Genomic DNA, 27562 nt, shown 5'->3' with positions numbered 1-27562 from the left:
GAATGGTATATATTCAAGTTCAGCCAAGGAAAAAAAGATTTATTTGGCTCTGTTCCAAACAAAAATTAATTTCTTAATTTCTTTCTTTTCATTTATTTATTTTTTGTGGTTCAAAATACAAAATTGAAAGGAATGATTGTGATAAGGTAATGCCATGAGTCCTGATGTACCGAGGCATGGTTATAAATCCAAAAAAACAGCATTTAGTTATTTAACCTCTGTAGGTCTCGGCTTTCTCACTTATAAATCAGGCTAAGTAACTTCAGCATACATTCCAACTCAACAATATCCTGTTTTTTTTTTATCAACTCTAAACTATAAAATATTGGAATGTGACTTCTTGTATAAATTTCTTTGGAATATTTTCTTTTAGCAGAGAAATTTAATGTCACAGAGAAATCTCATTTCTTTCTTAATTTGAAATAGAAAAGGTTTCAATCATCAGTCTCTCTTTTAGCCCTTTCTTTTCAGGTAAACAACATAGGAATTGTCTTATCTACCCTACAAATAGTTTTATTTGAAAATTAAAAATTGAAGTGTCTAAATTCTATTTAAGAAAATAACCATAAAACAAATGTTGCATTCTCATGGTTATAAGGATTTTTGGTGAGCTAAATCAAGTTAAAATATACAAAATACTGAATTTGATTACACAGCTTGCTATTTATTGGCGATACAAATTTCAAAAAATCATTTCTCAATGTGTTTTCTAAAATCAAGGAAAATTTTACTTTGAGATAGAAAGAAAATATGTTGATAGAAAAGAGCCTGTGTTTGACTCTTTCCCCACAGTTATTTCCATTTGGCCAATGTATATTTTTTAAAAGAAAATTTGTTAAAATGAAGACAAAACATAATTGCATAGTCAGATATTATGCCAAACATATTTGCATCTCGGCATACACTATGACTAATCCTGAGTAAAAGGTAGAGAGTTTTATACCTGTTGGTAGAAAGCACTGAAAAGTGAAGGAGGTATACATCTACTGAACAGAGAAACATAGAGTTTGCCTTATTCTTTTTTCTTTTAAATGTTAAATATCTGTCATTGTTATGTCACAGCTATAGAAAGTGGATTTTGTTGTTAGCTAATTAAAAAACTTCTGTCACTGCAGCTAGATTTTGGCTTCTTAGACCAAAGGTCAGGTCTTAAATGTCTGTATTCCTCATGGTGCCCTACGTAGATCCTCATTCCATACCTGATTGTTTTGCAGATAAACTTCAGCCCTAAGAATTTATCACATTACTATTGTGCTTTTAAATAAAGAATTTGATTCAGATAAAGTCAGATATTTAAGAATAAAGTTAACAAACAGATAACTGGTTACTCCATCATTGTGCTATGTAGCAAAACAGGAAATTATCATCTTGACGCTTTTATCTCACTTGGATGAGAATTTACTCTGCCCATTTGTGACTCTCCAGATAACATTAAGAAATACCACATCCCCATTGGTAGATGTATTTGACATAAATACTGATGCCTTGACATTGAGAGGGATGTTAGGTGGGGATAAGGCTCTGGGGGATTAAGTTTTTTGAATCAATTAAGAAGGTTAGCTGCTATGTGCTGCCCCGTGGTGATAAGGAGAAAAGAGGCTTGTTTTCTAATATTCCCACTTATCCTTTGCGACTTAGCTCATGGCACCAAGTCTACACCACCTTTTCTTCTCAGAACTGCGTGAACCACAGTTCCTTCCCCTTCTGTATTCTGTAATACCACTTTCCTACCTAGGGCATACAATTTGTCATTTTCTATTGTAACCTGTCATTTACTTGTCTTTCTTCCTTATTTTAGGTCAATGCTTTAAGGACAAAGATTATGTCGTGTTCATCTCTGTTTCCAGAATGCCCAGAACAAAGTCTGGCACTCAGCAGCTGCCTCATAAATGCTTAAAGAATATGTGAGGAACTGGAGACCATGTGGAGATGAAGGCACCGGAGGGAACGTCAAGCCCTAGAAGCTGCTCTTGCTGCTCACCAATCACCAGCTGTGTCCCTGCATCTGGCCCTTGCTGTTTGCAGACGTTGTTGCCCAGCTTGCCTGGTCACGTGGACTCTGCAATAAAGGGAAACACAGCTTTGCTCTTAACAGACTGTTTGTCCTCATTTCACTTCCTGGACCATTTGCTGGTCTTCTCCCCTTCCCTTACTCTGGATCCCAAGCTTTGGGACTGCAGACGCAGGCGGCACAGATCCAATCTGCTTCCCTTATTTCAGATATGCAGCAGATGTTCCTTTGGAAGGCAGTGGTGAAAGAGGCAGATGGAAAATTAAATAGATAGCAAGCTGGAAAATGTCAAAGCCGGGTCCTTTTTATTCTCAACAAATGTGTTGGTTGTGAAGGTACAAAAAGAGATCTTTGGATTGCTAACTCCCCAAAGATTGATATGTTGGTGTAAGATGCATGTTCCTTTGAGAGAATGGTAGAAAGAACTTCTAGTGGTCTAAGAAAGCACTAAAAATCAAATGTACAGATGAAATTTCTTTTTTATTTTTTCTTTTCTCAGTTTAGTCCGTTATGCCTGTTAGAAAGGATATGGCCAAATGAAAGCTAACAGGGTATTTCACAGATCTCAGCAATGTTTATTCAAGTCATTGATAAGGTCAATTACAATTGACGATTGATATATTGGTTAACAAAGTAACATTAATACTTCTATTTTTGCCTTTGAAAAGCCAAAATGTAAACATTTCAATTTTACAAAATGTAAACATTTCAATTTTTACATTTCCTTTTACAGACCTTGGAATAGGGCTAGCATTTGTTCAAGTAAAAATCCTAGCATTCAAAACGTAGTACTTTGAAAATGAGGTTTCTTGTGGGGACTGCCTGTGAGTCTTAATTGTCAGATCATTTCTCAGGAAGCAAGCTCTGCCCATCTGGTTGATGGAAGAGTGGAGATCTTAGTTATTAACCCACTATGAATCATCTGAATTAATTAGGAAAATCAGAGCATCAGACTTCCTTGTTTATATTTGCCCTCTCTGAAAATTAATCAAGCTGGTGACATCCAGTCTAGTGTCTTATTGTTTACAAGGTCAGTTACAATCATGTTTCTCTGGGGGCAATGTTTCTAAATGCCTGTGGATCCACACTCTGTAGCTCTCTCCAATCTCCTGTGAGACATCTGTGCTACATTCCATAACAGGAAAGAATCACTCTGCAAAGATAAGGTTATCTTTTTATCCTTTTCTCTCCTTCCTCAAATTGTTACTTTTTTTTTTTTTTTTTAAGTCTAAACTAGCTTGCACACATTACCTATGTCCTACTTCTTTTAAATATTCTTGGGCTTTCTTATTTTAAATAGCACATTTTTTTTTTCTAAGCTGGTAGGATACCATATCAAATTTAAGACTTAAAAAAAGAACAAATGAAGAACTGGTCCATAACTGTTTTCAAAATGGACTGAGGTTAATCCCAGATATGTCTTTGGAAATCTTAGATGGCAAAACAAGAGATCAAAATAATTTCAGATTACAGATTCCCAAGGATTAAGTGAATTATGCAGCCTCAAATTAGAGCATGAACAAGCTTATAATTTTGGAATAAAGTATTATTAAATAATCAATATTTGAAATCAGTCAAATATCCCATTGTTTGAAATCTGAAAATACTTTAAAGATAAGTTATGTTATTTAAGACCTTCATATTGACATACTCCATTGTAAAAGACTCATGTCAAGGTTCTCAAGGATTGATTTTGTGTAGGTTTCTTTCCTCTGGATCCTTCTATTGCTGTTTCAAACCAGGAAATTATAGCATCCTAGATGTCTTTCTCTAAAGAATGATTCCACTCTCCTGAGATGTTATCCTCTTCAAACAAGTGGATCTTTAGGAAAATGCACTTGTGTGTAAGTATGGAAACATTCTTGGTATCAGCCCACATCTGGAGATTAACAGGCAACAGGTGAAGACCCAGGTCACATTCACAGGCACCTAATAACAGTGTGGTAGTTAAGAATTTGGGTCTGAGGATGGTCACACTGAAGTTCTGATCCATACCTGTGTCGATTGACAGCTGTGTGAACTATGAAATGAATGCTGTCCCCCATATCCTCTGGCAGAGCACTTCACTTTCTGGATTCTTTCCAAACTTCTTTCTCAGCTTCTGAGTTTACTCCTCTTGCAACATCCCTATTTGCTGAACTGTGAATAAGACTAGTTGTCATAAACTTGGTTTGAGGGGCAAATGAAATATGGTATGTGAAGTGCTCAGTGTGGCATCTCCCTCACAGTTGTTGATATAGGTTTATTACTGCTATTAACATAATGGAGGAAGGATTTTACAGAGTGTAGTGGACAGATCTTTAATCAACATTCACAAGACCTGGGTTTGTCTGCTGCAATCAGAGTTTACCTCAGAACTACCCCTAGGGGATAAATGCATAGTGTTCCACATTACAGGCTTTCCATAGAAATTAGTTTTCCTGAGTGCTCTCTCACATATATTTTCTACTATACATCTACTGCCTTGCATTCCAAAAAATGTATCCCTCTTATGTACATATCTGTTACTATATTGGGACTGTGACCCATGAATTCAGTCTTTAAGGAGTTAATCACATTTAAAATGTGGGGTTCAAAATCGATTAATTAATTTTGCAAAATTAATCAAAAAGCTTATACATTCTTGACTTGTTTCTTATCCAGGATAGTATGTGGGATACAATTTGCAAATCTAAACCACACTTTTTGCATTTCTCTTTGTCTCTAATGAATGCTGTCCTCCATGTCCCCTGGCAGAGCACTTCATTTCCTAGACTCTTTCCAAAATTCTTTCTCAGACCTCACTCCTCTTTCTTTCTTTCTCTACAGATCTTCAGATATGTTGGCTAAGATTTTTTCCTTTCTCCTCAAGTCTGTGTGAATCTAGCATTATATGTGGGTCCAGTCCCTTATTCTGAATCACAAAAGTATAGAAACCAGATAAATAGTAACAGAATGATTGGGGAAAATGTGCATATTGGAAGTATAGTTTTTGAAAACCCTGAAATGTTCACATAAAAGTAGACAGAACTAGAAAAAAAAGGACAACCTTGTTGTCCAACAGACAACAAGGCCAGTTGAGGTGTTATCATCAAACTCAAATTGTAGGTGTTTAGAGACAAAATCACTGACTGCCACAAGATGGGCATGGGTACTCCTAGATGGGTAGGAAGAAGTGCAGGGAAGCAATGGGATATGGCACAGTTCTGAGAACAAGAGAACTTCAAAGTAGCCAACAAATATGCACTAGAACAACAGTGGCTAATTTGAGAACAACAGCTGAAACTGGGAGGTGTTCTAGCCGAAAGTGGGTGAATATAAAAAGGGGGAACATACAAATCCTAGTAAGGCCAAAGGGGCTGGAGTCACACAGCCCATGGAACTCCTGAAATTGGCCTCCCCAAACTCTGTGTTGAGGGGGACCCACACTGAAGTGAATTGGCTGGGAGCAGAAGCAAACTGAGCAGTACAAGTTCGCAAAGACAAAGAAAAGCAGACTCAGACAAAAAGTGGGGAGAGGAGAGGGGCATGAGGACCCCAGCCTGCCTGTGCCCCACAGGGAACCAGTGCCTATGCTGTGGCTCCCTACCTACCAGCACGTTTGGAAGCAGGTGCAGCCATCTTGGATTATCTCCAAAGCAGAAGTTGACATCTTTGGGTGGGGCATCGGCATCCACCTAAAGGATGTCCCATCCTGAGACACCTGCTGGAGTCTGGAAGCTCACTGTCAGGTACCTCTCATGTATCAGGCTACTGAAGATTGGGAGGATTGAATAGTATATGACTGTTACAGTGTAGATTTTTTTCTTTTTAAATTTTAAATTTAAATTTAAATTTTCTTTGCTCTATTTTAACTGTTTCCCCAGTCTCTTTCTTCCTTTTCTCATGCTAATAACCAACTTCTTTTGATTTCACTTTAATTCTTCCTATGGTCAAGTACCCCTATATACTCTCTTCTTACCCCATTAACAGTTACATCTTACACCTCTCCCCATTCACCATTAGAAATTGTAGACCTCATTGCAAACCTATTGGTTATACTGTTGATAATAATTGAACTCATCCTCTGTTTATTACAATACTGTTAACGTCTTCATGGGGCTATTTGGCTTATGGCTGCATATTGTTTGTTTTGGGTGCTGCTAATATTGATCTCCCCCTTAAAGGTGAGGTATTGGAAACCTGAAGGGTCACTATAATCTTGAAAATAAATAGAGAAGATGGTAAGAAATCATGAACAGAAATTCCAAGATGAATGGGATATCATGAGAAGACCAAATTTAAGAATTATGGAAATTGAAGAAGGCACAGAGTTACAAACCAAAGGAATGAACAATATATTCAATGAAATAATATCAGAAAATTTCCCAAACCTGAAGAGTGAAATAGAAAATCAAATACAAAAAAAAAAAAAAAAAAAAAGAAAATCAAATACAAGAGGCTTACAAGACATCAAATGTACAAAATTACAACAGATCCACACCAAGGCACATTATAATGAAAATATCAAACATACAAAATAAAGATAGAATTTCAAAGGTTGTGAGAGAAAAGATCAGATTATATATAGCAGAAAACCAATATGGATATCAGAAGATTTCTCAGCCCAGACACTAAAAAAGATAGAAGGGCCTGAAAGAATATGGTTGCCAACCAAAAATCCTATACCCAGCAAAACTAAACTTCAGGTTTGATGATGAAATAAAAACCTTCCATGATAAACGAAAGTTAAAAGAATTTACAAATAGAAAGCCTGCACTACAGAACATTCTCAGCAAAATATTCCATGAGAAGGAAATGAAAAACAACAGTGTAATTCAGCAAAGAGAGGAACTACCCTAAAGGAAAAGCCAATCAAAGGAGAAACCAAGTCAAGTTAAAAGTCAAAAATAAGCCAAAATGACCACAAATATTAATCATATCTCAATAATAACCCTGAATGTTAATGGCCTAAACTCATTAATCAAAAGACATAGACTAGCAGATTGGATTAAAAAAAATAAGACCCAACAATATTCTGCTTTCAAGAGACTCATCTCATAGAAAAAGACATCCACAGATTAAGGTAAAAGGATGGGAAAAAACATACCACTCACACAGACTCGGTAAAAAAGCAAGAGTTTCCATCCTCATATCAGATAAAGTGGGCTTCAAGCCAAAGATAGTCAGAAGAGATAAAGAACGACATTTCATACCACTTAAGGAACCATAAATCAGTAAGACATAATGATCATAAATATTATGCACCAAATAATGGTGCATCCATGTACATCAAACAAATCCTTCTCAAATCCAGCAACCAAATAGTCCACAACACAATAATTCTAGATGACTTTGACACACTGTTCTAACCACTGGATAGATCTTTCAAACAAAAACTGAATAAAAAAAACCATAGAACTCAATAACACAAGCAATAACTTAACAGACATATATAGAATATTCCATCCATCAATGAGTAAATAAACTTTCTTCTCAGCAGCACATGGATGCTTCTCTAAAATAGACCATATGTTATGCCACAAAGCAGTCCTTAGTAAATACAAAAAATACAGATACTACCTTGTATTCTATCATATCAATGGAATGAACTAGAAATCAATGATAAATAAAAAACCAGAAACTACTCCAACACCTGGAGACTAAATAATACACTATTGAATGATGTATGGATAACAGAAGACATGAGGGAGGAGATAAAAAAAATTCTTAGAGGTAAATGAGAATAATGATACAACATATCAAAATGTCTGGGACACTATCAAAGCAGTACTTAGAGGAAAATTTATTGCAAGGAGCACATTCAAGAAAAGAATAAAAAGTCAACAACTAAATGACCTAACATTACAAAGCCCTAGAAAAAGAACGGATCAACACCAAAAGTAGTAGAAGACAGGAAATAAAAGAAACAATTCAAAAAAAATGATTCTTTGAAAAAGTAAACAAAAGTGATAAACCCTGAGCCACACTAATGAAGAGAGAGAAAAAACTCAAATTACTAATATTGGTGATGAAAAAGAAAATATGACAGACACCACTGAAATACATAACATAATTAGAAGCTATTTTGAAAATCCACACTCCAACAAAATAGAAAATCTCAGATACTGACAAATTTCTAGAGACATATAATCCTCCCAAAATGAATCAGCAGGACATACACAATTTAAACAGATCAACTTCAAGCAATGAAATAGAAGAACTCATCAAAAGCCTACCAACCAAAAGAGCCTGGGATCAGTTGGATTCTCAGCTGAGTCCTACAAGACCTTCAAAGAAGAACTAATACCCATACTCCTCAAAGTATTCCATGAAACAGAAAAGGAGGGAACCCTTCCAAACTCATTCTATGAAACTATTATCACCCTGATACCAAAACCTGACAAAGACACATCAAGGAAAGAAAACTTTAGACCAATATCCCTGATGAACATAGATGCAAAAATCCTTAACAAAATTCTGGCAAATCATGCACAAAAACATATTAAGAAGATAGTGCACAATGATCAAGTGGAATTCATCCCAGGGATGCAAGGTTGGTTCAACATCTGGAAATCAATGAATGTAATTTATCACACCAATAGATCTTAAAGTTAAGAATCATAAGATTACTTCAATAGACGCAGAAAAAGCATTTAATAAAATACAGCACACCTTCAGGCTCAAAACACTCGGAAAAATAGGGAAAGTAGGAACATTCCTCAACATTGTAAAGACTGTCTATGCTAAGCCCACAGTCAACATCATTCTAAATGGAGAATAATTGAAAGCATTCCCTCTAAAAACTGGAACAAGACAGGGAAACCCTCTTTCACCACTTTTATTCAACATAGTCCTTGAAACACTAGTCGAGCAATTAGACAAACTAAAGAAATTAAAGGGATACAAATAGGAAAAGAAAAGCTCAAACTATCTCCGTTGGCTGATGACATGGTTCTGTATTTAGAGGATCCAAAAAATTCCACCAGAAAACTTCTAGAACTAATAAATTGATTCAGAAAAGTAGCAGGATATAAAATCAACATTCGTAAATCATATTCATAAAATAGAAATTCATTTCTATTCACAAGGGATGAATCCTCTGAAAGAGAAATTAGAAAAACTACTCCATTCACAATAGCCTCAAAAAAATAAAATACTTGGAAATCAATCTAACAAAAGAGGTAAAGGATCTCTATAATGAAAACTACAGAACACTAAAGAAAGAAATTAAAGATCTCCCATGTTCTTGGATAGGCAGAATTAATATTGTCAAAATAGCCATTCTACCAAAGGTGCTATACAGATTCAATGCAATTCCAATGATGTTCTTCATAGAAATAGAGAAAGCAATAATGAACTTCATCTGGAAGAATAAGAGACCCAAAATAGCCAAAGTAATCCTCAGCAGGAAGAGTGATGCAGGAGGTATCACAATACCAAACCTTAAACTCTACTACAGAGCAATAGTAACAAAAAAGGTATGGTATTGGCACCAAAATAGACAGGTAGACCAATGGTACAGGATAAAAGACAGAGAGACAAACCCACATAAATGCAGTTATCTCATACTAGACAAAAGTGCCAAAAACATACAAAAGCATACAATGGAGAAAAGATAGCTTCTTCAACAAATGGTGCTGGAAAAACTGAAAGCCATATGCAACAGAATGAATTAAACTCCTAACTCTCACCCTGCACAAAACTCAACTCAAAATGAACCAAGGATCTAGAATTAGACCAGAGACCTTGCACCAAATGGAAGAAAAAGTAGGCCCGAATCTTCATCATGTTGGCTTAGGACAAGACTTCCTTAACAAGACTATAGAGTGCAAGAAATGAAAACAACAATCAATAAATGGGATGGATTCAAACTTAAAAGCTTTTTCTAAGCAAATGAAACAATCAATAATGTGAAAAGAGAGCCTACAGAATGGGAGAAAATCTTTCCACATGTCCTTCAGATAGAGCACTAATCTCCAAAATTTATAAAGAACTTAAAAAACTTTACGCTAAAAATACAAAGAACCCAATCAATAAATGGGCTAAGGAATTGGGCAGACGCTTCATAGAAGAAGATATACAAGTGATCAACAAATTATATGAAAAAGTGTTCAACATCTCTAATCACTAGAGAAGTGCAGATCAAAATCACCCTAAGATTTCATCTCACACTAATTAGAATGGCTGTTACCAAGAAAACAACAATAATAGTTGTTGGAGTGGATGTGGGGAAAAGGCACACTCATACATTGCTGGTGGAATTGCAAATTGGCGAAGACACTCTGGAAAGCAGTATGAAGATTCCTCAGAAAACTTGGAATGGACCCACCATTTCAACCAGTTATCCCACTCCTCAGGTTATACCCAATGGAAAATCAGCATACTATAGTGATGCAGTCACATCAATGTTTATAGGAGCTCAATTCATAATAGCTAGATCATGGAACCAACCTAGATGGTTGGATAAAGTAGATGAATGGATAAAGAAACTGTGGTACATATACACAGTGGAATATTATTCATCTATAAAGAAGAATAAAATTATGGCATTTGCAGGTAAATGAATGGAGTTGCAGAACACCATGCTACATGAAATAAACCAATCCCAAAAAGCCAAAGGCAAAACGTTTTCTCTGATAAGCGGATAATGATACATAACGGTGTGGGGCGGGGGGAGTCCGCAGGGTGGGGTGGCATAAGAAAAGAATAAGGGTCCTTTGATTGTGTAGAGGGAAATGGGGGGGAGGGAGAAGGAAAGAGTGGCCTGAGACAAACATCATTATCCTACGTACATGTATGATTACATGAATGGTGTGAATCTACGTTGTGTACAACCATAGAAATGAAAAGTTGTACCCCATTTGTGTACAATGAATCAAAATGCAGCCTATAAAAATAAAAAAAAAAGTGGGGAGAGGAACAAAGCCAGGAAACCTGAGAAGAAAAACCACCATATTTTTCAGTACTAGAAAACACCCATTTCATTTTTTTAAAATTTATTTTTATTGTAAACAAATGGGATACATCTTGTTTCTCTGTACATGAAGTAGAGGCATACCATTTGTGTAATCATACATTTACATAGGTAATGGTGTTTGATTCATTCTGTTATTTTTTCCTTACCCCCACCCCTCCCACCCCTCTTTTCCGGCTATACAGTCCCTCCTACACACCCACTCTTAATAAGAAGTGTTGTGAAGTTAGAAAAACAATTCTGAACACAACCACCTTTGAAAAATAAAGGAAAATAATAATAACAGCAATAAGAATCATAAAATAAAATGTACAACAGAAAATTACTAAGGTCAAATTCCATACACTGTTGTAATAAGAAAGAGGAAAGTGACGAACAAGTTACCATCCCTGCTGACAATAACAGCAGACTGAAGGCCCACAGATCAGATCAAAGGGGGACCAAGTATTTACAAATGAGGTAAAAGACCTTATGAAAAAAAATTCAAGAAATGGAAAAAGCAATATATGTCCAAATTAGACATAAGGTGATAAAATTCAGGAAAGAATTAGAAATAGAAGGTAAAAAATAATTTCGTTAAATTGAAATAAGAAGGAACACAGAAGAAAAACATAGATAATACCTTAGTGAAAAGGAGAAAACTTTAAAAGATAATAAAGAAACAAATGAACTTGAGAGAAAGTGAAAAATACTGAAGATAGTCAAAGCGTATCCAACTCATTGATAACAGAATTCCTGAAGCAGCATAGAAACTCACAAAGGAACAGAACACTGTTTTCCTGAAACAAAAAGACTCGATATTAAACACTGAAAGTGCACCATCTATACAGAAATATAAACGCAGAACAAACATATGAGGACATATTTTAATTAAAAAAATTGAACTTTAAACAACAATGTAAAAATTCTTTGTGCACTGAGACATAAAAAGCGAATGATTTTTATGGGGCTACACACAATACAAAACAACAACTAGATTCCATGACTTTTCAGAAGCAATGCTGTTACATCAGAAGGAAGTATAGTTAACACATTTAAGGTATTTAAAATAAAATGGATCCAAGGATTTTCATATTAATAACATCCGACTTTTAAGATAAAGGTCTTTTTCTTTTACCCCCACAATTATCAACATGCAACAACTCAGACAGCAATTTTCCCATGAGCCCTCCTCACAAAATCTATCAGAATATGAGCTTCAGGGTGGTGTAGTGGTACACACTTTTAATGCCAGTGACTGGGGAGGTTGAGGCAGGAGGATTGCAAGTTTGAGTTTGTCTTAGCATGTTGGTGAAACATTTAGCGATGTTGTGAGGTCGCTCTTAAAAAAAAAAAAAAAGACTGGAAATGTAGCTCAGGGGTAAATCTCTCCTGGCTTCAATTCCTAGTACAGAAAAAAAAAGTTTCAGAAAGCCAAAATGACCAGAGTAACTGCAACATAAAGATTGATAACCTGGGCTGTAAGTACAGGCAAACCTGTAGAGACCTATATAGCACATATTCTAGCCTTTGTGAACAAAGGCCACACCGCCTGCTATTGGAGTTATAGATTATTCATAAATGAAAGAGTGTGCTGTATTCATAGACCATATAAAAGACATGGTTGGAATTTGGTCAATGGTTGGAGTTCACTGGCCCCTGAGCCAGGTCTTGAGCATCAAAGACTGCCAACGTCAGAGACAACTGATACTATGTGAATCCTGAAGAGAAAACACACTTCCACATACAAGTCTATGAAATAAACCTCTGGATTCAGTTTAGAATTTGTGGCCAGAACACAGGTCAGACGACCACGCTGAATTGTGCCATGATAGACAATCAGCAAGGTTGAAACTGTGAACACTTCTGTGGGTTCTGCCACAGATAAATTGTATAAATAAATAAAAGTGAATGGTGGTAGTAACCTGAAGATTAAAAGAGTTGTAACAGATATAAAATTAGATACAACTCTAATTCTAGGAATAGACATCTGTGTGATAAAACCGTAACAAAATGCAGGGAAGTGATTAGTTCAAGGACCAGTTAGGAGAAGAAGGGGTTATGATGGAGCACACTGAAGGACTTCTGTGGTGATTGGTTGTTTTGGTTTCTTGACTCGGTGGTAGTTTGAAGAGTATTTGCCCTAATAATCATTAGGTTTTACCTTTGATTTGTGTGCCTTTCTTCATTTCTGTCTTATTTTACATTATAAATGTTAATATATGTGCAGGAACCAGTCTGATAGAAATAGACTATCTTTATATGTCTGAGAAGCTGTGGGTGTAGTTAGATATAGGCACTAAAATTCAGGACTCTGTGGCAGGCAGAAGGATAAGAAAGTCTGTAAACACTTCCAAATTAGTAATTTTCATTACTTTTCATATACTATTTCCTCACCTGCTCTCCTGTATTCCTCCAGAGCGTAACACAGAACTGAATGTTACATTTTTTCTTCATAAGAGCACAGAACCATATTTACACATAAAGTGGCCTCAACTTATGTTTGTTGATGTTGGTAATAAAATATCACCAAAATTTCTTCCCTATAACTATGCTATTTCCCACACATTTTTCTTTGAGTATTATCTTTAAGGTCATGAAATAGATAAAAGACAGAGTTCAAGCAAATGATAACAGTCCCTTGTAATTGGGATTCCCTCTTAAACAGTATATGTGTCAGATGGATAGTTCTATTTTAACCACATTTCTATAATATGTTGATTCAATATGACCACATTACTGAATTTGTGTGGGATAAACACATTTTAGTTCATATCAATCAATGCTTTCGATGACAAATAATCCTTCTCTTTGGTCTAAACAAATTCTGTAAAAAAAATTGAGTACTAAAATATGAGAATTCTGAAATATCATAGTGCATGAGAAATAACAGAAACTTAATAAATATATGAGCACTGACACCTTTAGGGATTTAATTTGTCCTTTGTGTCCCATTTATGAATATAATGCCAATGAAGTCAAGTAACATTTTTTTTTTCAGGAAAGAAAAGCCTTGGGAATAGATAACTTTCTTAGAATAATAAGTAGCCAAGAGTTTTTATAAACAACAAAATAGTATATTTCATCAATATAAAACACTATTAGTTGCACCCTTATTTTGGTATTTTGTACACCACTTGTATATGGTCCATTGAACTGGAAAACAAAATTCAGTATTAGAAAGGCAGGGTATCAAAATTTCACAGGCAATCAGCAAGAAGGAACCACTGCATATAAAATTCTCATTTTCAAAATGAGGTACAGACAGATACTTGCTCAGGATCCTTAAGAAATACACTTGCTCAGGACCAGTCTAGATAAGTATACAGGTCTCCTTTCCTGTCTAAATGTATTTAAAACACAAAAATAAAATAATCTTGATCATTCCTAAGTTGACTTTAAACATCTCTGGAGGAACAGCAGGTGCCAGTCCCAAGAGGCTGTAAAGGCCATAATTATAAAACTGTCCCCTAAGGGCCCCACTGAAGGGAAGATTTTCAGGGCTGCAAACTAGCAATTAAAAAAGGAAGGGAGACATCATCTAAATTGCATCTGAATTTATATTTAAGCTGAGAATAGCAAAAAGGCAGCTCAATTTCTATGAACCAGTTTGTTGTGAACAGGAAGACAAATCATATCAGCTTCAGAAGGTTTTCCTCAGAAAAGTTATGACTTAGGCAAAGATTTATCAAAGCCTATGCTGGAAGGAATATCTCCAGACTGCCAGTTATTTCCTTATAAATTTACCTTCTTCTTTCATATTTGAGAAAGGCATTCTGTGTTCTGTATGGAATCAAGCACTCAAAAACATTAAGAATGAAAGGTAAACTGCAAATTCTAAAAGAAACAAATGTAAGTTATAAACTTGCTACCCATCAGTCTATTTTTTCATCACTGAAATCAAAACATTCATATATTTAGAATGATTAAAGCACATTTATGTTATGAAAAAATCTGGAAACTGATGGAACAAAATTAATTCTCTTATTCTATAAGCAACAAAAAGCAAATTTCAAGTAGGCACTTCACGCTCCAGGCTTGGGGTACTATGGAGAGTGAAAAAGACTATAAGACAGTGATGAAATTCTGATAGGGATCTTGATTATTTCTTACAAAAGTATTCATTTTAATCAGAAGCTCAGATTTTGCTCCTTTGCCATGGCAACAGATGTAGAATCCTATACCTGGAAGGTTACAGTGTTAATCTTCATTTTCTTGGAAGAGGCCTGTGGTAATAGTTAGTGATTGGACTGGAATGAATTAATTGAGTATTTCTGAATAATATTTTTTATCTTCCTGGAGGATAAGATTTTATGTGCAGTGACAGGCTTGACCATAAACCTCTACTGTGACTGCAGGCAACCCATCAACGGTCTGTGTTTGTTTCCTCAAATCCATGAATGGGAACACAGATCCATTTTCATCCCAGAACAGGCCAAGACTGTTTTTCTGTGGTTCATCTGGAATCGGGTGGGAAGGAAATAATCATTTTTTCCTTTGTTTTCTTTGAAGGCAGCAGTTTTCTGGTACCCTCTCTATTCTTCTCTTGCTGTTATACGACCTCAACAGAGACCAGTGCAGGGGGACAAGGAGTTCACAGAATGATGCTGTTTGCATCCTGACATTTCATGGGACCCTTGAACTTTCATATTTTAATGCATAAGGACCAAGGCCAGCTGTTTGTTCAACAGCAACTTATTTTTTCAATGAAACAAATATGATTCTAATAATGAAAATGCAGAAACAATAAGCAGACCCCAAGAGAAAGCCAGGGAAAGGTTTAATTCTTCTGTTCAAAGAGGGTGCCTCTCCAGGATGGAATTAAACACTGAGATGTTCCTCGAGGCTCCTCCGTTGAATATCCTGTGTCTATTTAGCAATGCTTCTCAGCTTTTCTTGTGTTTCTGACCCTCCAGAGGAAGGAATTTTGGGTTCCTTCTTACACACAGTCCATCCTGAGTCCCAGAATATTTCCAGAACATGCCAGGAACTATCATGCTTAACCTTATAAAATACTTGGGAATCAATCTAACCAAAAAGGTGAAAGATCTCTACAATGAAAACTACAGAACATTTAAGAAAGAAATTGAAGACCTTAGAAGATGGAAAGATCTCCCATGTTCTTGGATAGGCAGAATTAATATTGTCAAAATGGCCATACTACCAAAAGTGCTATACAGATTCAATGCAACTCCAATTAAAATCCCAATGACATTTCTTATAGAAATAGAGAAAGCAATCATGAACTTCATCTGGAAGAACAAGAGACCCAGAATAGCCAAAACAATCCTGAGCAGGAAGAGTGATGCAGGAGTATCACAATACCAGACCTTAAACTCTACTACAGAGCAATAGTAACAAAAACAGCATGATATGAGCACCAAAACAGACAGGTAGACCAATGGTACAGGATAGAAGACATGGAGACATACCCATATAAGTACAGTTATCCCATACTAGATGAAGGTGCCAAAAACTTACAATGGAGAATAGGTAGCCTCTTCAACAAATGGTGCTGGCAAAACTGGAAATCCATATGTAGTAAAATGAAATTAAACCCCTATCTCTCACCCTGCACAAAACTCAATTCAAAATGGATCAAAGATCTAGGAATTAGATGTGAGACCCTTCACCAAATTGAAGAAAAAGTAGGCCCAAATCTCCATCACACTGGCTTAAGACCAGACTTCCTTAACAAGACCCCCATAGGGCAAGAAATAAAAGCAAGAATCAATACATGGGATAGATTCAAACTTAAAAGCTTTTTCTCAGCACAGGAAATCAATAATGTGAAAAGAGAGCCTACAGAGTGGGAGAAAATCTTTTTCACACACACCTCAGACAGAGCACTAATCTCCAAAATTTATAAAGAACTTTAAAAACTTTACACCAGAAATACAAAGAACCCAATCAATAAATGGGCTAAGGAACTGGGCAGACACTTCACAGAAGAAGATATACAGGTGATCAACAAATATATGAAAAAGTGCTCATCATCCATAGTAATTCGAGAAATGCAAATTAAAATCACCCTAATTTCATCTAACTCCAATTAGAATGGCAATTATCAAGAACACAAGCAAAAATAAATGTTGGCGTGAATGTGGGGGAAAAGGAACACTCATACATTGCTGGGGGAGTTGCAAATTGGTGCAGCCACTCTGCAAAGCAGTATGGAGATTCCTCAGAAAACTTGGAATGGATCCACCATTGGACCTAGTTATCCCACTCCTCAGTTTACACCCAAAGGACATAAAATCAGCAAACTACAGTAACACAGCCACATCAATATTCATAGAAGCTCAATTCACAATAGCTAGATTGTGGAACCAACCGAGATGCCTTTCGATTGATGAATGGATAAAGAAACTGTGGTATATATACACATGGAATATTACTCGGCCATAAAGAAGAATAAAATTATGACATTTTATTCTGGTGAGGGTTCTGTGGCTGCCTTATAATGGATGAAGTCAGAAAATATCATGCTAAGTGAAATAGGCCAAGCCCAAAAAACCAAAGGCCGAAAGTTTTCTCTGATAAGTGGATGACAATACATAACGAGGTGGGGTGGCAGTGGGCGGGGGTGGGGGGAGAAGAATGAACTTTGGATGGTGTAGAGGAAAGTGGGGTGGGAGGGGGTGGGGAACGAAAAGATAGTAGGATGAAACAGACAGTATTACCTTATGTATATGTATGATTACATGAATGGTGTGAACCTACATTGTGTACAACCATAGAAATGAAAAGTTGTACTCCATTTGTGTACTGTTAATCAAAATGCAGTCTGTAAAAATAAAAAAAAAATTTAAATGTTGGTATCAGGAATATGAACTCACCTGAATTATGAATTTCCTATAATGAGGAAAGAAGTGCTGTAAACCTTTCTCTATCAAAGCATACAAAACCTCAAATGTGCTGTACATTCGGAGGCTGAGGCAGGAGGACAGCAAGTTCAAAGCCCACAACTTAGTGAGGTCTTAAGCAACTCAGTGAGACCCCGACTCTACATAAATTAAAAAAAAAAAAAAAAAAAAAAGGGGGCTGGGGATGTGGCTCAGTAGTTAAGGCCCCTGAGTTCAATCCCTGCTACCAAAAAAAATAAAAAAAGGTGCTGTACATACATCAGTGTCAAGATTTGAGCATATCACGAGCTATGGCAGGGCTACCTCTAGGTGACTGGTTTTGCGGCAGCACTATCCCTTTCTGTACCCTTCTCTATCCCAGAGAGTCTCACCTTCCTCAAACTTAGATAAACTTGAGTTCTACCCTTTTACTCCTAGTAAGCTTTCAGTTTTTTTTTTTCTGTGCTATGGTTTGAATGTACTCCCCTGAAAGTTCATGCGTTAGAGACTTTGTTCCCAAAATAATGTATTAATAGTGCTTGGAGGTAGAAGGTAATTAGGATTACATGAGCTTATTAGGGTGGGATCCCCATAATGGTACTACTGGCTTTATAAAGGACCAAAGAGAGACCAGAGCTAGCACCCGTGTTCTGTGTTCTGTCTTGCTATCTGATACCCTCATCTTCTTCTTCTTTTTTTTTTTTTTTTGTAGTACTAGGAATTGAATACAGGGCCTTTGTACATGCTAAGCAAGGGGTGCGATGAGCCACACCTCAGTCCTCTTTTCATTTTATTTTGAGACAGAGTCTTACTAGGATGCTCAGGCAGGTCTCAAACTTGTGATCCTACTGCCTTTGACACCTGAGCATCTGGGATTACTGGCATGCACCACCACACCTGGCCCTGCATCAAATTATAAGGCAGCCACGGCACCCTCACCAGATGCAGAGCAGATTCTTGGCATCATGCTCCTGGACTTCCTACCCTCTTGCAACCATGAGCCAAAAAACCCCCAATTCTTCATTAATTATGAAGACGCAGGTATTTTGCTATAGCGACAGAAACTTATTGCGGTAAGTATCAATTATAAAATACCACAATGATATATTTTTCAAAAACAAGAATTTTAGTTCTTTTCCTTACCAAGGATATTTGCTTTTTAAAAAAGCATAAATACTGGACTCTTAAAGACTGAAAAATCTTTAAAAGTAAAAGAACTGCATCTTTAAAAGTGAATTTCCTAGGATTCTTGAATTTTTCCCATGTTCCTCAAATCATATTCTAATATATTAGAGGGACTTGTGCTAGAAATGGAGGTAAAAGTGGACTTCAAGACAAAGTTAATCAGAAGGGACCAAGAAGTTCATTTCATACAGCTTAAGGGGAATTATAACAACAAGATATAACATACATCAACCAAACCCTTCTCAATTTCAAGAATCAAATAGACCACAAAACAATAATACTGAATGAATTTAACATGTCTCTCTAAGCATTGGATAGATCCTCCAAACAAAGACTAAAAAAAAGAAGGTATAGAACTAAAAATGCAATTAATAATTTAGACATAAAAGATATATATAGAATATATCATCCATCAATGACGGAATACACTTTCTTCTCAGCAGCACATGGATCCTTCTCTAAAATAGACCACATCTCAGGTAACAAAGCAACTATTAGAAAATACAAAAAAAAAAAAAAAATAGAGAATAAGACCTTGCATTCTACCAGATCATAATGGAATGAAGTCAGAAATAAACTATAAAATAAAAAAAGAAGCTATTCTAACACCTGGAGACTAAATAATATGCTTGAATGACCAATGGATAGTAGAAGAAATCAGGAATTAAAAGAAAAAAAACTTAGAGGTAAATGAGGATAGCAATACAACTTATCAAAATGTTTGGGACACTATGAAAGCAGTTCTATGAGGAAAGTTTATTGCATTGAGCACATTCTTTAAAAGAATAGAAAGTCTCCAAATAAATAACCTAACATTACATCTCAAAGCCCTAAAAAAAAGAACAAATCAATATCAAAATCAGTAAAAGACAGAAAATAATTAAAATCAGTATCAAAATCAACGAAATTGAAACAACCCCTCAAAAAAATTTCAAAAAAAATGATGAAACAAAAAGTTGATTCTTTAAAAATAAATAAATAAAATTGATAAACCCTTAGCCAAGCTAACAAAGAGAGAGAGAGAGAGAGAGAATTCGAATCACTAAAAGTCAGGATGAAAAAAGAAATATCACAATGGACACTGTTGAAATACTGACAATAATCAGACCCTACTTTGAAAATCTATTCTCTAATAAAATAGAAAATCATGAAGACATCAATAAATTTCTAGAGACATATGATCTGCCCAAATTGAATCAAGAGGACATAGAAAATTTAAACAAAGCAATTTCAAGCAATGAAATTGAAGACACTATCAAAAGCCTATCAAAAGAAAAGTCCAAAACCAGATGGATTTTCAGCTTTCTGCCAGACCTTCAAAGAAGAACTTACACCAATACTCCTCAAATTATTCCACAAAATAGAAAAGGAGGGAACCCTTCCAAACTCCTTCTATGAAGCTAATATTACCCTGATACCATAACCAGAGAAAGACACATCAAGGAAAAAAACTTCAGACTAATATCCCTGATGAAACCAGATGCAAAAGTTCTTAGTAAAATACTGGCAAATCACATGCAAAAAGGTATTAAAAAGATAGTGCACCACGATCAAGTGGGGTTCATTCTAGGAATGCAAGGTTGGTTCAATAGATGGAAATCAGTAAATGTAATTCATCACATCATTAGACTTAGGGACAAGATCCACATGATTATCTCAATAGATACAGAAAAAGCATTTAAAAAATTCAGCATCCATTTATGCTCAAAACATTAGAAAAACTAGGGAAAGTAGGAACATACCTCAACATTGTAAAAATTACATATGCTAAACCCAAGGCCAACATCATTTCAAATGGAGAGAAATTGAAAGCATTCCTTCTAAAAACTGGACCGAGGAAAGGATGCCCTCTTTTACCACTCCTATTCAATAGTATCCTTGAAATTCTAACCAGAGCAATTAGACAAAAGAAAAAAGTTAAAGGGTTACTTAACAGGCAGTCTCTAGCTGCCACGCCTTGGGATCCTCTGCATGTTCATGCTAAAACCACATTCTCTTTAGGCAACTCCCTTCCAGGGACTGGGCATGGAAGTTCTGGGCCTAGGACATTTCCACCTGAGGTGGGATTTCTTTTATGGGCTGTTTTTGCTCTTAGGTACACTACTGGCTCTTCAGGCTCTTCCTGCCTCATTTCCATCTCTTCTTCATTTTCAGGTAGCTGACCTTCACGGCAGGTCAAAGGTTTTGCCTACTTCTCCTGCTCCCTCTTCCCTGCACCCCCATGTGCATTTCTCCCAACAAGTCTCTTGCACTCTTAATTCCAGCTTGGCCTCTGCTTTCCAGAAGATTCAAGCAGACACAGTACTTCATCAATATTTGCTGTGTCAGATGAAGAAATCTCCACTGGGATGAGACTAATGAAACACTGGAGGTGAACAGAGGGACGTGAGGAAATGTGATTGAGCACCTACTGTGTACCAGGTGCTTGTCTATGAGTGACTCAGTGCAGTTGGGCTAAAAAATTGAGATGTATTTGCCATGGATGATGTGTATTAAATTCTCAATAAAGAGCAGTTATTTCTATTAATAAGAATTACATTGCGTTATGGACTGGAAGGCATGAGAGATGGAATATGCAGAGAGCCAGGCAAGAGAAGAGGTCAGGAGTTTGGGAACAGGGAGCATGATTCAAACAGCAAATTTGGCCTAGAGGTATGTCCTGGGAACTGCTATTTCTTTTGAAGTTTTAGGTTTTTGGAGTCCTTCAGTCCTAGGTGGCCTCAGATATTGTACTTGTTCATTTTTTAGACTCTGTGGTTTCACTTGTCTCTAAATGGTTAATATACTATCTGGTCTCAAGAATAGGGAACATTGATATTGCTCCATAAGTTGTTCTACTCCAAATCTAAAGACAAGGTTGTATTTTCCATTTGGATTTGGGGTCCTGAGTGATGGTGGGTTTAAGAGGGAAGGTTTGAGCCACTAGGGCCGTGTGGGGAGGCCTTGACTTCCTCCCTATCTACACTTACTTTCACAGAGGACAACTGGATTTACAGCTTTTCCATCTGCTCAAAATGCAGCCAAATATTCAACTGATTATGGGTTCTTCTGAACTGTAATTGGATTAAAGAGACTTTTTACATGTAAGACACAATTTTGAAGCCATATTTTTTACCTCCTCTGATGATACAGGATGTAACTAGGAAAATGCAGAAAATTACAGAGGATAAAAAGCTTAAAAAGAGATAACAAGTAATTAATCTCATCCTGTAGCAATAGTAAATATAAAAAGGAATTATTTTCTAAATCAACTGATTATTCCCAAAGCCATCTCAACCATCTGTCAGTGGTGACTTATGGGAAGCAGCTCCTGACATCTCTTAATAAATTAAGCCTACAAATGAAAGCATTCCTAATTCATTGCATGCCAGTATGTTCACCACCAACACAATTAGTTATCTTGCAAGAGTGTCATTTTTGAAAGATCAATACATTCATCCACATTTTCTCCAGAGCTCCAGGTGTTAATTTTCACTTGTCTATGCATGATATAATTCTACTGTTCTTTAAATGCAACAAACTTATCAGAATAATTAGCAGTTTGTTTTGTTTTTTAAACATAAGATAGTATTGCATTTTAGCATTGCTGAGGCATACAATCTGATGGTTTGAAAAAAAAAAAAAGAGAAGATCTATTACCATACCATATATAACAAGATAGCCATCAAAATTAAATCTTTTATTAAAACCATTGGGGCCAAATGCATTTCAAAGTTCAGAACTTTTCAGAATCAAGAGAGGAAATAACCAGCATATGCCATATATCATACCCACAGCAGGATCTAGACCATATTGATATTTTTTGCAGTAAAATCCTGAAAATTAAAATAGGTTTCACTATGAAATGGATTTTGGTGCTAAGCTTACCAAACAGCAGAAGCAACAATAACATCAAAACTAAAACATTCTGTTTTCAGAAGTTTGGGATTTTGGAATTTCAGATAAGGAGTAGGGGAATCAAAGTGAATTTGCAGTCTAACTACTCGTTAAAGAATTCTTGCAAGGATTATGGGAATGGTAGAGAGAATTGCCAATATTTTAGCATGTGATAGGGCATTTTTACTGCTACTTTTTACCTGTTAATTCTTTAAGATGCATTCATAAAATGTCTCTTAGGCTACATAAAATACAGACTACATAACACATTGTCTAAAACAAGTAAGTTGGGAGAATTATCCTCCTACAATGATCAGGTCATTGAGGTTTAATTGTGTTTCTGATCTGCATGAGAAAAATATAAATTAGAACAGAGAATAAGAAGTACAGTAGGAAAACATTTCCTTCTAATTGCTACCACAGGTTGACTCTGCATAGTACTTCTCTGTGAGGTACTTTCCCTGTGGCTACAGCTGATTCCTTAGAGTACTTTCTGCAAAGAAGCTGAACACCCAACTACTTTGCATTAAACCTTGCGGGGTAGGGAAGAGGGTTCACATAACTTCCTAGTCATTTCTCAACTTGATAATCACTTGTTCTATCTGCTGAAGAAAAACCTGTAGCAAAATGAGAAAGACAGTAAAGTTGCCACTAATATAAATGTTTTTATTATCGTATCATTTTTAGAGAATAGTTGCTAAATTTGGATGCCTACTGTGTTCCTTGTGAGTCAATCGAATTGGGTTGTTGGAACACCTGCCCTCCACATACACAACTCTTATTTGTTTATTGCTTTTGAAAAGGTATCTGTGCTTCCTTGGTGCAAAGACAACCTTTTCTGCTTTCTCTTTGGGATTCAGAGGCATCGGATTTTGTTCCAGGAGCTATTTATAACTCTGGTAGCTAGGTCCCACATACTGCCTTTGTGCTTCCAAGGGAGTTGTAGGAGTATATATTCTGTCACTGCAGATGATCTGTTTTGATCACATTAATAGGAAGATGGCTGACTAGCAGTTGTGCTTCCTTTTCAGTTGTTCCCCTATATTTTATGAATTAATTTCTGTTGAGTTTTGATAATTCTCTTATTGATAGACATGTGCACCTCCACACTATCATATGTCTCTCTTCTTCTCAGGGGCAGCTCGGTCAATCACTCAGGGAAATGCATGACTCTCTATGCATTCACCAGACAGAATTTTTCCCAGAAACAAGCCTGTTTGCTTCAACTACTGACTTGGTTTTCCTGAGTCAGCTTTGATACGGATGAGAGCAATGAAAGAAAGTTTCATGAAGCACTCTGCTTTAAGTATTCACTTTTAAAAGAAATTTAATGGTCAACTTGTGGTTTAAAATTTTTTTTCCAGAAGATAAGCATTCCAAACTCTTACTTAAATTATTAGTTGCCTGCTCTTTTGAGTTCTCTCCTTTACTTTGTAGAAAAATATTTTGATGGTTGTTCTAAGAAAGAATCCATCCTATCTGTATAAAGCACCAAGTCACATGCTCAGCAATAGCTTCCAAAAACAAGGCTGAAACTTGGGACTGAACTTGGAAGTAACAAGATTTAACAGGTCTAATTTGGTTCCCTCTTATGGCCCCTCTGCAGTGCTAGACCTCCTACATATATTTTCTCAGTTTATACTCCCAACATCTTTGAGAAGGAAACATAATTATTCATATTTAAGAAAGAAAGAAACAGAGGCATACACTAGCCTAGCAGAGCTAGGAATGAAACCAAGTTTTATCTGAATATAAGATTTGTTCTTTTCAGAAACATCACTGCATTTATTCCACGTATCCTGATTTGCATTAGTTGCAGGGGGTCATGTTCTATATTGGATTGGAGAGTAATGACCTATGCAGAACTCAAAGGCAGAACTAACAAGGAAATAAAATAGGTTTCACTCTTTTGTAATATCATGTATTTCTTTACAGACTAAGGGAGAATTAAGTTCTGCTTAGCATCATCATTATTGAAAATATTTATCTGTGGAAAAATGTAACTCTTGATAATATACAACTAAATATGTTATCAGTCCATTTTATACGATGTTTATGCTATATATGTCTTTCTTTTTCCTCCTTGCTCTTTAGATTATCAGCATAAAAATGAGGCTTCTGTTTCTGAGAAATTCTAAAAATATTACTCACCTGCGCCTACCATGTTCTGCCACATTATAATCTTGGTTACAGCTCTCAAAATGTCAGAACAGAAGATCCTGAACTGAAGATGTGTCATAGTCAAAATTGTCTTAAAGGCAAATTCAGCACAATGGACTAAGGAAAAAATTCCAACTGTGAGAAAACTTGATGCTGACCTACAATTTTTAAAAATAGCATCCTTTACAAAAACACTAAATTGCATGAGAACTGTGATTAAAACTGCTAAACTTCTCTCTTATCCTGACCTCTGCAGCTGGGCACAAGATGAATTTGGACACTTGCAAGTGTCCCTCACTGCCTCTAGCACCAGTAGAATCCAGGAGGGCTGGAGATGGACAGTTTTCACTCCATGAGGTAGTGAATTCAGGAGTATTCTTTTTGCTTTGGGCAAGCAATCATCCAAACAAATTGAAACAGTCTTGGATGGAAATTCTGGGAATCTGCTCCCTCTTCACATTCTCCTTGGCTTCTTGGAATGGACACCCATGTTGGCTCTTTAACCTGTCTAGAATTGAATTTTGCCCACCCAGTGTCCCTTTCCTTCCAGTTGATTTGTGTTTGGCAGTGATCTGAAACATATCCTCAGTTCTTCTGGGAACCAATATATATTATTAAAATTTTCTGAGTGCCTTCACTAGCACTGGGAGTAATTGTTGATGATACAATGAGATACAATACTTCGTGTTAGTCAGTTTTCTGTTGCTAGAACAAATACCTGAGATAATCAACTTATAAAGAAAAAGGCTTATTTTGGCTCATAGTTTTAGAGGTTCCAAGTTTATGATTGGGCAGACTCATTGCTTTTAGGCCTGTAGTGAGGGAGCAGCACATCACAGCAGAAGCATGTGGCAGAGCAAAATCATGAATCTCATGACTGCAAGGTAAAAGAGAAGAGGAATGGGGTGGGTTCCTAGCATCTTCTTCAAAAGCATGCCTTCAATGACCTAAAGACCTCTCACTAGGCCTCACCTCTTAAAGATTCCACTGCTTCCAATAATGCCACAGGGTGGAAACCAAACCTTCAACATGCACTTTTTTGATGGATGTTCTAGATCCACACTATAGTTCACTTTAAGACAGTTGGGTGACATACAGATACAAAGTGAAAGGAGCTGCAATGGTAATATGCATGAGATACTTTGAGAACAAGGAGGATTCCTTGGAGGATCAAGAAAGTCTTTCCAGGGGAAGTGAAATTTAAGGAGAATCCCGTGGTGTCACCAGGAATATTGCAGGACCAGACAGATGAAGGGGGAGTGAATAACTGGTGTCCTGATTAAGGACCTGGAAAGAGGCAAGGAATGTCATCTACAATGAAGGACCACTATATGGCAAGGTTCAGTTGGGAGAGAGATCATGGGGAACTTGGAATTTAAATGGCCATGTATGATGGGACTAAAAACACATGGTTAAGACTGGAAAGAAGAGGGACTAGAAACATGGGCATATGGGCATATGGGTACCAGATGCAAGAGGTGGGCTCAAATTTTGGTGAAGCTTGTATACTATGAGCAGTGACTCTGAACTTTCTCCCAAGGGTACCAAGGAGTCATTGCAAAGCTTTAGGCGGATGAGGTTTTGTCTTATTTTTTAAAAAAACATTTCTCATCCCACAGGGTGGAGCATGATCTGTAGACATGTAGATGATCTATAAACATCAGAATCAAAATAACGAATTAATATCTGTGATCAGGAATCCTAGTGGGTCAGGGTGGCCCAACCTAACATGGTCCAGACAGCAGGTGGGGAGGGAAGAGGATGGATGGGAGCACCATTTAAAAGATGAAATTATTATGACAGAGTGATTGGTTCAACTACAGGGAATAAAGGAAAGAGTAGAAGGAGAGAAGAATCTGAAGAGGACACAAACATGGAAATGGCCCTTTTATTTGGGTGACAGACGTATGAGTCATTTCTCTTTCATTTCAAATATTTCTGTATTATTATATTCACACTTTTGTACACATTACAAAGAAAATTTGACAGGCATGATATTTAATGATTTTAAAAAGATACATATCATGATAGCTTCAAATATTTACTATAAATGAATAGCTATTGTTGCTCATATTTGACTGATCATCAGGTAATGCATTTCTCTCCCACAATAGAGATAACATGTATGAGTTAACCCCTCAGCTGCCCCAATTTCATTTACTAAAATACTGACATTCAGAGTAACATTAAAAAACTACATGACCACGTGAGGAGAGAAGTGTGATGAGCTATGTATTTTGATTGTTCCTGAGAAAAAAAGGAAAATCTTTGTTTAAAAAAATTTCTGAAAATTTTGCATAATAGCTGTTTTGTTTGTTGTTGTAAGCCAAAAATTCTTGGCCTTTATCTGCTGTGTTTGAATCATGTATAAATATACTTGCACAGAAAAACACAGTCCTGGCAACCTTGGCTTTGTGTTTCTCAATTCATTCCATGACTGTTGACAACTGAAGGAGAATCAGATCAATAGTGATATTTTTAAAAATGAGAAAAATTCATTGTACTATGTATTTTTCTTTGTAGAAATAAGTAATTTTTGTTGAGAATGGTGAATTCATAAAAATGCCACGA

General features: G+C 36.2%; 1 protein-coding gene across 1 annotated transcript in view; it reads right to left on the bottom strand.

Moving 5' to 3' along the window:
• The window catches only part of NECAB1 (N-terminal EF-hand calcium binding protein 1), a 147239-nt gene that overhangs the window by 34854 nt on the left and 84823 nt on the right, over window positions 1-27562 (bottom strand). The gene's annotated exons all lie outside the window — the stretch shown is intronic.

The sequence above is a fragment of the Sciurus vulgaris genome, assembly GCF_902686455.1.
Source record: "Sciurus vulgaris genome assembly, chromosome: 1".
Taxonomy (NCBI): Eukaryota; Metazoa; Chordata; class Mammalia; order Rodentia; family Sciuridae; genus Sciurus; species Sciurus vulgaris.
The sequence above is the reverse complement of the archived record's forward strand: the minus strand, read 5'-3'. Positions and strand labels throughout refer to the sequence as shown.